This window comes from Microtus oregoni, unplaced genomic scaffold (assembly GCF_018167655.1).
Source record: "Microtus oregoni isolate MIOR12 unplaced genomic scaffold, Mior012 000049F_ref0000343, whole genome shotgun sequence".
NCBI lineage: Eukaryota > Metazoa > Chordata > Mammalia > Rodentia > Cricetidae > Microtus > Microtus oregoni.
In genome coordinates, this window is record NW_024543223.1 from 3102297 (window position 1) to 3113616 (window position 11320).

An 11320-nucleotide genomic window follows, 5' to 3' on the forward strand; every position below is an offset into this window, starting at 1 on the left:
CTGACCTCCACCTCTGTCCACTCCCAGTTTTCCACTGAGAAGCCCAGGGTTACAGAGCGACAGGCCAGGTGTGACTAGTCACTCGTTACATTCTTCCATGACTGGGGTACAACAGGGTACCTCTGCTCAGAAGGGCCTTCGTCCCTGCTTCGTGCCTGCTTTTGTGGTGAGGAATCAGGGACCCTCAGATCCCTAGGGTAGGGTGGAGCTTTGCCTGGCTAAGTGCCTGTAGCTCAGACAGAGATGCCCTCTTACTTAAGCGGGGACCACAGCGTCACTGTCCAACATCAGTGTGTCTGGACTGGGTCTCGATCCCGGGGATGCTGGGCTCTCTGCTCTGCTGCCCGGACAGGGATCGGGCATTTCCTGCCAAGGTCATGGAAGACCCTCAGCCTGGGCTCGCCCTTTGAACAGGGTGGCCTGGACCCTGCAGAACTAAAAGGGCTGTATTTGCCTCTCTTGTGTGGCTTCCACAGTGACACCAAATTTGGGGGGCAACATGTAGACCTTTTCTAAACCCAGCTGTGCCGTATAAATGCCACCCCTTCACAGTGAGAAACTCAACAGCATGTCAGCACACTTGTAGTCTCAAGGAGAGCCCTCTTTTCACCCCAAGAAGAGACTCCCCACCCGAGCGGCTGCTTCTGCTGTGGTAGGAACATGTGTCCCTACATGTACTGCTGCCATGCATGGTGGTTATCGCCTAGGGGTGGGCCATCCTATCTTGCATCCTATGGTCACCTGCACTGGGATCATGTGATCCAGCTGCCATTCTCTTGTGAGAGGAGGATGTGCTGGCTGGTTTCTGTCAACTCCACACAAACCACAGTCATTTGGGAAGAAGAAACTTTAACTGAGAACACACACACCCACCTACCAGATTGGCCCCATGGGCCAGCCTGTGGTGAGGTTTGTTTACTGCTAATTGATGTGGAGGGTCCAGCTCACTGTGGATAGTACCGTTCTGCGCTGGTGGTCCTGAGAGCTATAATAAAGCAGGCTGAGCAAGCCAGTAAGCAGCAAGCCTTCTGCTTCAGGGCCTGTTTCCAGGTTCCGGCCCTGATTTCCCGAGATGTGGACGTGTAAGTGAAATAAAACGCTTTCCTTCCCAAATTGCTTTTTAGCCATGGTGTTTTATCATAGCAATAGAAAGCCCAATGAATACAGAGGGGAAGGGCTGTGTGGCCTCCACAAAGCCCCCCTCCTCCAATCACTAATTTCTACTGTATGAGGTCAATAGCGGGATGGGGTCGAACAGTAGTGTAGCTACCTGCAAGTTATTCAAGCGCTTACGTGTAACCCCTAGTGAACTTACTGATGCACTGAACTGGGTCTAGATGGAATTCTCTCTTTAGTCTGTCAAGGCCTCCCTATGTGAGTGAATAGGCATCTCTAAGTCTTCCAGGAGACGTGCTGTAACCGAATGCCCGAGCTTGATTACTTAGCAGTAACACAGCTTTTCACAGTGCTAGAGGTAGGAGTCCCAAACACAAGCATCCGCAGGTGGTGCCTCTTTCTTGTGACCGTGGCCTGCACCATGTGTCCTCACTTGGCAGGAGAGACAGCGTGCCCAGTGCTAGGGATCCAGCTCACCCCTTACGTGTGCTTGATGCCGCGCTACCACTGAGCCCTCCTCCCAGCCCCACGGCCTTACTGTATGAACACTAACCCTTTCAGAAGGGAAGCCCTCACCTACTCACCTCTTAACAATAGTAACGTTATAATGAGTTTACCAAGTTATAGAGAAATCCTTTGTTGCTTTCAGTGGCATCGTCAGACCAATGCATTGGCTTAGAGTGAAGCTATGTTGCTACTGAAAATCTTCTGCCCCCCCCCACACCCATAAGCTTCACTGCTAACGCAGCAATCCAAAGCAGACCAATCAAACCGAATTAGAAAAAGTCCAGGTTTAATGGACTCAGTGCTCCCAGATGATTTTCCAGCCCCCCAGAGAAGAGACAGGAAAGGAAAACGAAAAACCACCTGTCTGTTTTCTAAATACCCTGTGGGAGTGGTCTTGAGCATCTGTTGGGGAGGGGGCCGTCATTTGGTGGGCTTTCAGAGAGAGATGGGGGAGGGGGATTGGGGTGGAACTTCCACATCAACATTCCTGACTCCTGGGATGCCAGGAGCTGGGGTGAAGCTTCCACCAAACATCCCAGACCCTTTGGGTATATGGTCGCGGGGGCCGAGGTGAAGCTTGCAGCAGAACAGCTGTGTCATCAAGCAGTGTATCACTGTATCATATGAGCAAAATGCCTGTCTATTGGGGAAACCAGTGTCCCACAGCAGCCCGACAGGATTTCCCCTATAGCTCTGGCTTGCTACAGTTGTTCCTAGTTTATAAATTCTAGTGCTGTTGTCGACTGGGCCTTTCATTATGGCTTCTATTAATGTAAGTATTTGACTCTGAAAGGGTCCCCGAATATTAACTCTTGGCACAACTACCTTGCTGAATTCACTGGGCCTCTCATAGCTTTCCTGGGGCCTACCTGAAGCCTTAACAGGTGTGTTGAGCTTGTGTCGAGGTGTGTAGGTGTGTGTGTGTGTGTGTGTGTGTGTGTGTGTGCGCGCGCGCGCGCGCGTGTGCACACTGAACCTCTCTGGCTAATCACTGCCTGAGACAGGAGACCTGACTACCCAGCACTGGATTTCTCTCTCAATACCACCCAAGCTGGGCTCTGGGCATGGTCCCTGGGGCCTGTGGATGGTGGACTGGCTATGGGTGGACAAGAGACCCCTAGCTGAGTTCCCAGGGAAGAAGCCATACTCCACACATCTGAATGCAGACTATCTGGCTGTGTGAGACCTGGGCACATCAGTACTGCGTGGTGGCACTTCAGCTGGGCCTCTGAAGCTATGCCTAGGGCACGCCTGTGAGCCTGTTTCTCATTTGACAAGAGGTAACTGTTGTGCTAGAGCTGGAGCTTGGGGAAGGCATGGTGCCTGGTACTGGGGTTACAGTGTGTACTGGGAACGGAGACCTAAGTAGGGAGCCAGCACCTAGTACCTACCATCCTGAAGCCTGATCAGAGTAATCCAGTGTCCTCTCATGTCGTGACTGTCTATGTCGTGCTGCTGGGACAGTGGCCTCAGATATGAGGTAGTGGGGCAGGGGGCACAAGCCATCTGGAGTTGCTTGGCCCATCTTTTCCAGGACCAGGCCTTTCTCGCATGACTGTCCTCACTCACTCCGATGCTCCACCCATAGGTGCCTGCCAGGGCCCTTACCGTGCCCCACCCAGCGGTCCTACATGGGCATCTCCCACAGCAAATCTACTTCAGTCCTGAGAGGCAGGGACAACTAGAGACCCTCAGCTCCAATGAGGTGAAGGCTGAGGGCTTGGTGGCCATCGGAAAGCCACACTTGTCTCTTGAGCTCTCCTGCTGATGGCCTCTGGATTCTGCCTCCCCACACCCTGCACCCTGGAGAGGAGCGGCTGGGGAGCAGAAGAGGGAGAGGGAACTGTGGGGCTGCGGCTTGAGGGAGAGCCAGGCCCAGCATGTGGTTTTCATTTTGGGTGTGACTGACTCCTCCAGCCTGGATTCCTCTCCCACACGGGGCTGGGGGCTGCCAGGGTGACCCTGCCTTGCCTGGGGTCAACATAGCTACAAGAAGATGTCCTATGTGCCTCCAAGGGGCCACTGGGCAGTGATGGGACCTTGGCCACCTCTCAAGGCTGTCTCCAGGACCAGAAAGGAGCCTGGTCAGGGCCAGTTGGGGATCACTCATCATGCTCAGGCCCCTTTTCTGGGCTGATTCCTAGGCCTACAGAACTAATGGAACCAGGGGCTGCTGGGCCTTGTGACCTTGCGCTACCCTCTGCTCTGGCTGTGGCCAAAGTCACCTGCCTGGTGAGTGAGGAGGCATAGAGAAAGCCCTTGACCCCACCCTTCCTGTATGTCCATCACTCTTACCACCTGAACTAGCCCCAAGCAGGGAACATTTGTGGTCATACAGACCAGTGTCTTCCCTGCGGGGACTATATCCCGGGAAGAGAGTTCTACAGATAAGGTATATAGAAGAGGAACGAGGGAAAGGTGGGCCACTCAACCACTGGCAAGCATCCCGATTCCCAGGAAAACAAGCCTTTTAGTACCACAGAGGCTACAGGATACCAGTCTGTGGCTTTGTGACAGTTAGGGTCTATGCACTAATCTCTCTGCCCAGAGCCCTGCAGGAGACTGGCCAGGCCAGATAGCCAGTGCCCCAGGAGGGATGTAGTTAGAGTAGACTCCAGTTCAGGCTGGACCCGAGCAAGGGGGTAGCCATGCTAACAGCGGCTTTGGTCAGTAGTGGACGTGTAGGAGGCAGGATGGGACAAGAGTAAGGACACTCATAGGGCAAAGCCGGCCGAGGCTGGACCACCCCCAGGGTGTGGCTACGGAGGGGAGCAGAGGTAAAGTCATCGCACAGGTCCCCTGAGGAGGCCTAGCATGGTCCTATACTGCATCCACCTTGGCCTAGCAGCCATCACTCATACATGCCCAGGAGCCAGGAGCTCTCCCTGTGTCATTAACCAAGCTGGCTGAGCACAAGGATTTTTTTTTTCCTAAGCAATTTCCAGGATTCGACATCTGCTAAAACACTCCCCACTTTTATTGGAAAGCTGGCTTCTGGCCCTGAACCTTAGCTTCCTTGGTCCTGGCTGCCTCTCAGTCACCAGGCCCCAGGGCTAGTGTTGAGGCCTGCTTTCCCTGGTGGGAGGCTGAGCCCTGGAGGGGTGCTCCTCCCCATCCCACATATTCACAGACGGGGATAGGGGTTCTAACAGCTGGCTCCTTGAAACCCCTCTGTGCGTAGCAGGGTGTGCTGGATCGTTTACGTCAACATGACGCAAACTGAAGGCATCTGAGAGGAGGGAACCTCAATTAAGAAAATGCCTCCACAAGGTTCAGTTTTAACCAGGCCTGCAGGGCATTTTCTTAATTAGTGATTGATGGGGGAGGGTCCAGCCCATTGTGGGTGGGGCATCCCTGGGCTGGTAGTCCTGGGTGCTATAAGAAAGCAGGTTGAGCAAGCCATGAGGTGTAAGACAGTAAACAATACTTCTCTATGGCCTCTGCATCAGTTCAGGTCTCCAGGTTCCTGTCATATTTGAGATCCTGTCCTGATTTCCCTCAGTGATGAACTGTGATGTAAAAGCATAAGCCAAATAAACCCTTTCCTCTCCAAGTTGTTTGGGTGTGGTGTTTCATCAGGGCAATAGAAACCATAAGACAGAAATTGGTACCAGGACAGTGTGGTATTGCCGTGACAGACATGACCATGTTGTTTTGGGGAGGATTGGGGAAGGACTTCGGAACTCTGGAAAAGCCATTGTGTTGAGAGTTCAGTGACCTGTTCTGTAGGAGCCCAGAAGATAAGAACGTTGAGAGCAGTGCAGACAATGGAGGCCTGCTTGTGAGGTTTCAGAGGAGAGCAAAGACTCTGCTGGGCCGTTTGTGTGCCGCGTCTGTGGTGTCTGGTCAGCTGGAGCTGAAAACGGTAAGCTGTGATTAACACTAAAGCACAACCTTTGCTTCACTGGGACAATGGATGCTGGTTAGCTGGAGCTACATGTTCTCTGTGAGTAACAAGAGACCAGCATCACCGAGGAGAAATCTTCTGGGAAGTGTTTTCTGAGAGCGCAGAGATGCTGGATTCCAGAAGCAGCCAACGTTGTACCCATGCTGACTGCTGAACTTGGTCATTTGTAAGTCTCCCAGATACTGGTTTTGAAGGCCTGAAGGGGTCAACTGAAGGTCAGGACTAGGAGACGCCAGGAGAGGCCAGTGGAGAAGGTGTACCCTCTGTAGCAGCTGAAGGAAGACCCAGGATTGAAGGGGTCGTGGAGAGAAGTTGAAACTTGGTACCATGCAAAGAGCCAAGGAGAGGCTATTGGTGAAAGAGTAGCCCAGTTGCAGCAGAAGACCCCAGATTTTGGAGATGCCAATACCATGGGACAACCGCCAAGAACAGTAACAGCCATGGTGTAAAGCTGGCCTGAGCCCAGAAGACAATCTGAGTGTGCTGCAAAAGGCAGAGCCAGGAAAATGGCCCAGGCCCTATGGAGGAGTCCAGAAGATTCTGAGTAGATCCGAGATAGTGGATAATTAGAGATTATATTGTTGGAATTTGAGTTTGCTTCGTTCTGATTGCAACTGTGCCCTGGTTCTTCCTCTTGAAATAATAAAGTATTTAACTTATTTTTGACTTTATAACCATAGTTTAGAGATTTGGGATTTTAAAAGAGACCTCGGCCTTTTTTTGAGATTGAACTTTTAAAGTGTTTGAATTTTTAAGACTGTGGGACTCTTAGTTTATAAAATGCCTTCTATTGTGTTGTCCATAATAATGTGCGATCTTGGGGATGAACAAGAAAGAAACAGTGTGGCTGAACAGTGAGGTGTTTGTGCATCTGTCAGGTTGACAAGGGTTCAGCTACACTGAGTAGGTTTATGTCAACTTGACACAAGCTAAAGTCCCCAAGAGAAGGGAACCCCAATTAAGAGAATGCCGCCATAAGATCCATCTGAAGCCTGCAGGGTATTTATTAATAAGTGATTGATGGGAGAGGGCCCAGCCCATTGTGAGTGGTGCCATCCCTGGGCTGGTGGTCCTGGGTTCTGTAAGAAAGCAGGCTGAGTAAGCCATGGGGAGCAAGCCAGTAAGCAGCTCCCCTCCATGGCCTCTACATCAGCTCCTGCCTCCAGTTTCCTGTCCTGTGTGAGTTCCTGTCCTGAATTCCTTCAGTAATGAACAGTGATGTGGAATTTTAAGCTAAATAAACCCCTTCCTCCCCAAGTTGCTTTGGTTTATGGTGTTTTAGCACAGCAATAAAAACCCTAACTAGGCCAGGTGGTGGTGGCACATGCCTTTAATCCCAGAGGCAGGCAGATCTCTATGAGTACAAGGTCAGCTTGGTCCACAGAGTGACTTCCAAGACAGGCAGACTGTTTCACAGAGAAACCCTGTCTCAAAAAAATCAAAACCAAATCAAAACAAAACAAAATGCAAAACTCTAACTTGGACAAAACAGGTTCCTCATAGTCAGCCATGGCTTTGCTTGCTCCAGCTGACCCACCTCCCCAAGATGCACCTAACCTTGGCCAACCCTAGCTCCCAAACTTCTGCCTATCCTCCACTTCCTTGCCTAGCCCCTGGCTCCACCCACTCCTGGCCAGGTGGGGCTAGAATCCTGTGACTTTCCATCTGGTCTGTATTTGCATGCTCCTTGCCCTGGCCATTTCCTTGGAGCCCGTGGGATTCATCTCTAGCCAGTTCTCTTGCCAAGCAGTACCCAAAGGTCAGAGGCCCAGATCACACCAGACATATCACAGGTCAGAGGTGGGCAGGCCAAGGGCAAAGGCAGGAGTGCAGAAGTGCTGGGTGCCACCAAGGTCCTGGAGAACAGCTTCAGGTTGTGTCCTCGAGTAGTCTGAGATGCACAGAGATGCACAGAGCATATGGGATGAGACCCTGCAGAGAGCCCAAGGTGTTTTCAGGATATATTGCCTGGGGTGTCTGGGGGTTCACAGGACAGATGGGAGATAGCAAATTGGGTTGCACTGTCTGGTTCCCAGTGGGCAAGAGTCAGCAATCTTGCCAAGAACACAGCTGAGACCTGTAGGCTAGGAAAGAGCACCTGGGAAGCTGACCTTTCCTTCTGCAGGGCCTCTTCTGGTTTTATGTGATGTTGAGCACTCTGATCAAGGTAAGTGCCCACTCTGGGAGACCTGGGCCAGTGTCCCCATTTGAAGAACCTGCTTTCCGGGGCCCCTTGGCTAAGCCTGAATCCAGGGTGCAAGGGTCAAGTCAGGCCCAGGATGGATAATGGGTGATGGGCAATGGGTAGAGGATGGGGGCAAAGCAAGACCAGGAGGGGTTAAAAAGCCTCTGATCTTACTCAGTGTGAAGCTGGTCCAGAGAAAATGGACCAGAATAGCTGGCCCTGGGCCCTGCTTGGGTGTTGTCCTCACAGCTGGGCCACCGTTCACCCACCATGCATACAGATTACCTCAGCCCTACCCACTGCCGTCCGTCATGGATGTCCCCCCTATCTACCCCACAAAGCTGGGGAAAGGGCTGTCGGGACAAAACAGCCAACAGCCCTACCCACTGCCGTCCGTCATGGATGTCCCCCCTATCTACCCCACAAAGCTGGGGACAGGGCCCTGTGGTGCCAGGCCTTGTCTGGCAGCCTTACTCTGATGGACATCAATGGAAGGACAGGCAACTAGTATGAGGGCCATTTCACACAGGGCTTTCTGGGGAGGGGCTGATAAGCATGTTCTGCAGTGGGATCCTGGAGGACCAGAGTAACCCCCAGTCAGAGCATGCTGAAGTCAGAGAAGGAGCAACCTGCATCCTGGGCATTGAACAGTGCCTTGCTTTAGAAGAGAGCGGGTCTGCCTAGGTGGAGGCCCTGCCCACAGTACCCTAAAGCCCCACAGGCTCTCAGCTTTGGGAAGAGTGCTAAATGCTAGGACCCACCATCTTTCCACCCTGTTAGTGTTAGATCATTCCTTGTGGGCAACCTTTGCTTCTGGACCCAACTAATACAGACATCAACTGTCTTGGCCCAAAGCCCCTTGTTCCTGTCCACTTGGTGGTGATCACTTTGGGGCCTCTGCATGCTACTCATGGGTCACCCAGCGTTCACTTATCCCCACCTCCACCTCAGCAGACTTGGGGTCCCCAAAGGGCAGATGGCCTGAGTTCTGACTTGTTAGTTCCTCTCAAGTGAAGAAGACATGCGGTTCAGATTAATATAAACACAGAATGCCCACTGTGAGTAAAGGGGAGCCATTCCTTATCCTGCTCACACAGCAGTCAGGAACACATGAGCCATAAACAACAGATTAGAAAATGATTTACATGGGGGTGTGAGGGTCTGGGGGGAGGAGGGAAGGGAAACTGCAGCTGGGATTAAATAAATTTATTAAAAAAAAACAAAATGATTTACAATTCTTGCCGCATATAAAACTATAATTTCCAAACTATGCAAAGAGCCCTTACAAATCAGTAAGAGAAGGTACTCACTAAGTAAAAAAAATGAATGGGGGAGGGGGCTGAGAAAGTAACACGGGGGTGAACACAAAGGTCATGACAACATGCATGGAAATGTCATATGAAGCCATTACTATGTACAATGAATTTACACACTAAAATGGTTGAAGGGGTTGGGGAGATGACTCCGTAGGTAAATCACTCGCTGTTCGATAAAGAACCGACATTCAGATCCCCAACACTCACGAGGCAGGTGGGCGTGGAGGCAGAGACAGGGACTCCCTGGAGTAAACTGGCTATTTAGACAGGCCAAACCAATGGGCTGCAGATGCACTTGAGAGACCCTGCCTCAGTATATAATGTGGAGAGAGGTCAAGGAAGACACTCAGTATCAAGCTCAGGCTTCCACACTTGTGTACACATGTACACCACACACATGAAAACGTATACACACACACACACGCTCGTACAAATGTGCCCACCCATGGGAACATGCATATACACATGTACAACACACACGCACGCACACACATGCACAGAGCAGGCAGGCAACATGAAGGTGTACAACTCTGGAAGTGATAAAGAAGCTATGGAAAGCACGGGTTCCATATCTCCACACGCCTGGATTGTGGCACTGGAGGAAGTCCATGTTGAGGGCTGTGGGGGACAGGTACTGAAGATGAGGAGCATGGGACTGTCTCCCCAGATGGTTCACAGCTGTCTTTGAACTCCACCCCTGAGAATCCAAGCCACACAGCTGCTCACCCGTGACAGCCTGCTGACCCAAGACCAGCCATACACAAGAGCTCAATAGAAGCTGTGAGTAATGGGGCTTCATCTCCATGCTCTGTGGGACCCCAAGGACATCACAAGATAACTGTTTAAACAGAAGGCACTGCCTGTGGGAGGGGACAAGCCAGGATGATGCATACCAGGCCAGGCCCGACAGGGCCTGTGACCTTCCACCCTTCTGTATTTCTTGGATATTGTTCAAGGTCATCTATGAACAATCTATTATGTATTTCTAAGTCTTTACACATTGTCCCGGTAGGTTTTTGTCACCTCAACAAAAACTCAGACATGTCTGAGGATTCTTAACTGAGCAATTGCCTCCATAAGATTGGCCTGACGGGGCATTTGATTAAGAACTGATGGGGGAGGGCCCAACTCACTATAGGCGGTGCCACTCCCGGGGAAGGTGGTCCTGAGTTGTTTAGGAAGGCAAACTGAACAAGCCAAGGAGAGCAAGCTAGTAAGCAACATCCCTTTACGGCCTCTGCAGCAGTTCCTGCCTTGAGTTCCTACCCTTCTGACCTCAGTGATGGAGCGTGAGCTGAGAGTTAAATAAAACCCTTTCTTCCCCAAGCTCCTGAACATGGTGTTCTTTCACAGAAGACACTAAGATATTACATAATACCATTTGGCTCCTGTCAGAGGTGGAGCCTGGGGAGCAGGAGGCAGCCATGGCCACTTGGCTAAGTAGGGTTCAGGTCTGTGTGGTGGCTGGGAGAAGGGAAGCAGGTATGGACTCAAGTAGTGTTGGTACGGGAAAAGATTTAGTTCCCAGTTTGGTCAGGACTATGATGACCCAGGCTACCCTTGCCTGGGAATCTGTAGAGGCCTGCAGGGCTCAGGATCAAGGTGGGAGCAGGCCAGGCAGGAAGAGGCTCTCACAGGGCCAGCTGGGCGTGAGTGGTACTGCTATGAGGGACTGGAGATCCCCCCTCTGGGGCCTGGGCTCAGGCCCAGCAGAGCAGATGGTTTTCTTTACTCAGAGAGAGCCAGCAGCCAGAGGAGGGACTGGGCAGCTGGCCTTCCTCCATCCTTCCGTTTTAATAGTTGTTTTTTGCTGGAAAATCCATTTCCAGAGTCCCTTTGGGCTCTGACCCAGAGCAGTGGGGAGCAGAGGGTGTTTCCTGGCCTCCTTGGGCTCATTCTGGGCTCAGCGTGAGGCCAGACTAGGGTGACCACAGAGAGGAGAGTCTAGCAACTGCTGTGCCCCTGCTCAAACTGCCTCAGAATATCTCCTCCTCCCAACTACTGTCCAAGCAGAGGGGTGGAAGATAGCTATAGAAAAAGATAGGTGCCCAGTCCCTGAAGCTCGGTCTCTTTTTTTTTTTTTTTTTTTTTTGATTTTTCGAGACAGGGTTTCTCTGTAGCTTTTGGTTCCTGTCCTGGAACTAGCTCTTGTAGACCAGGCTGGCCTCGAACTCACAGAGATCCGCCTGCCTCTGCCTCCCAAGTGCTGGGATTAAAGGCGTGCGCCACCACCGCCCGGCTCGGTCTCTTGTCTACTGTCCTCAGGTCCTGGTTTGCTCCTTGTCCACC